Source organism: Protopterus annectens, chromosome 9.part0 (assembly GCF_019279795.1).
Source record: "Protopterus annectens isolate FY-2018-M chromosome 9.part0, PAN1.0, whole genome shotgun sequence".
In the NCBI taxonomy this organism is placed as follows: domain Eukaryota; kingdom Metazoa; phylum Chordata; order Ceratodontiformes; family Protopteridae; genus Protopterus; species Protopterus annectens.
In genome coordinates this window covers 449,977,337-449,979,865 of record NC_056743.1, presented here as the reverse complement: position 1 = coordinate 449,979,865, position 2,529 = coordinate 449,977,337, and positions in this window count along the sequence as shown.

The window sequence follows — 2,529 nt, the reverse complement described above, 5'->3', positions numbered from 1 at the left end:
TCAATAAAGGAGTATATATGGGTACAGTTTGTGATTCTTTTTTCCAGATTTTAAAGAATGTCAGATAGCAACTTCATTTCTCAAGAAGTACCAGTTGACTGATCGCTCTAATGCCAAATGTAAAACACTGACAAAATAAGTTCAATCATACACAATAGCAAAAAAAAAAAAAATGAAAACAGTAATATCAAAAGAGGAAAACTATTCCCTCTCCCATTATTAAAACTAAAACCTCCTGTAACACTAGCCCCAAACTGTGGTGGTGGTGCTGCGGTAGCGTTGTCGCCTCACAGTTAGACGTTGCCCATTCGATTCTCAGATAGAGCGTCTTCTGTGTAGCGACATGCGTGAATGGGCATTCCTTCGTTGAAGGTTGTGCGTTAGGCCCGGCAAGCCAGTACGTAAAAATCTACTGCCAATCATTAGCGGACCGGAGTTCCGCTGTGGCGACCCCTAACCGGGAAAAGCCGAAAGACACAAACAAACTTAGAGTGTTACGGGAAGGGGTAGCATTAGGGTTAGGATTAGCATCCATTACTAAAGAGGCCGGGGGGGGGGGGGCTCTGCTGTAGCTAGTACTCTCAAAGCTACTCATACACTGGTGTCCACATAGACAGATACTCCACAGATACTCTGGGCCTACATATGAGGGTGACACATGTCAACCATCTCCTGCATGGTGCCTCTGTCCATACACCAGTGGCTGCATGAGGATAGATGACTCAGTGGCACTGCTGAGACCCATGACATGCAGCACCATGACAGCTAGAAGAGACAACAGTCTTTTACATATGCAGTTTTAGTAATGCAGCAGTTACTCCATACACACTTCTCAGTTTTGTCTCCTGTAACCTCAGGATTTTACTACAGTCAACAACACTGATGGCAGTGTCTTTTCAGATGAAATACAGTAGACTCCCTCTTATTCTGGTCTTGCTGGGACTGGACATTGGGCTGGATAAACAAATGGCTGGTTAATCAGAAAAAGCATACAAAATAGCAATTATATGTTATAAATCAGCTAGAATAACAGGATTTGTGTTAGTATACATTTTTCTAATGAATATGAAGTCTAAAACTCAAATGTCTGTCATTATTTAGCCGAGAGGAGGCGGAAGTGTAGTTCTTCTCTGTTGTCTTTTGCTAGGCTAATCCAGAAATTTGATGGCTCTTAAAGAAGAGGCTGGTTAACGAGAGGCTGGATAAGAGGGAATCGACTGTATATAGGTTTTTGAATCGCTCTGCAATATTGCTTGCCTCATTTGCATCCACAGTTGCCCTTATTGTAATACTCTTACTCATTTCCATGCCATTGTACCACTTTCAGCATATTATGCAGGCTGTCAGATTTCTCGGCTTTCTGCAGCTTTGTTCAGTCTATGTCTCTCTCAAGCTCCCCCACCCTGCATGTGACCACATATCATGCAAAACTGGTTACTGAAATGAGAAAACTGTTTCTAAAGCCTACGGAATCTTTTTTTTAAATGAAATACATTTCTCTTTTCTTACGTTTTTCCTTAACTGCATTATAAAATCTCTAAATTCAAAGAAATACATGTAAGACCTGTGCCACCAGAACCTAAATGTGTTGATCAAGCGTGTCCTTTATATAAAATGCTACTAAAGCTAAACAAAAGTTACATACTCGCCATAACTATGCATCTGTGCTGTCTATTTTCATCCTTCCTTGACCGATAAGTCTTGGATCCAACCTCAGATCTGACTTTGGTCACTTCTAAAGACTTGGCTCCACAACTCAAGCTCCTCCCATTAACCATAATCCTCCCTTGTAGCAAGAATTACCTCAGATCGGCTTCATCCTCCCTTCAGCCTACACACTGTCTATAGCAGCTAAAAAGTGGAAAATACAGTGAAATGTTATAAAAAAATCCCAGTAAACAACTGCATAAAGGAAGGAGAAAAAAGAGGAAAGAGCTGAAGCTCATCAACAGTCAAGCAATCTAACACTCCTCAGAATGAACTAGGAGAACAGGAAATAAGAATTTTAAGTAGGAAGGGTGTTAGAGGGTGGGAGGTTCAGACAGGACAAAAACAGACAACATAGTTGCATAGATACACTCAGTACATAACATTTGTATCTGATGTTGTCTTTTTCATCCATTCCCAAACCGATGGGGAAAAGTCCCAAACTAGAGAAAACCCCAGGGTGGTCCTCAAGGAAGGATACTGCAGAGTACAGAGGACTCTGTTTCTACACAGAATTGTCCAATTTGTATGAGCAATGACGGTATGAGCATTAGACCAAGTGTCAACTCCACAAATGTTATCTATAGAAGCTCTAGACTAGAAGGCAGAGGATATGGCCACAGATCTAGTGGAATAAGCCTTAGGAGGTTTAGAAAGTGTCAATCCATTTTCCTTATAGACAAAAGAAATGCAATCAGTAAGCCACTTAGATGAAGTCACCTTTGACACAGATTTACTCAGTTTGACTTTGGAAAAGGAAATAAAAAGATGATCTGATTTTCTGAAATCCTTCATTCTGTGGACATATAATCAAAGTTGTCT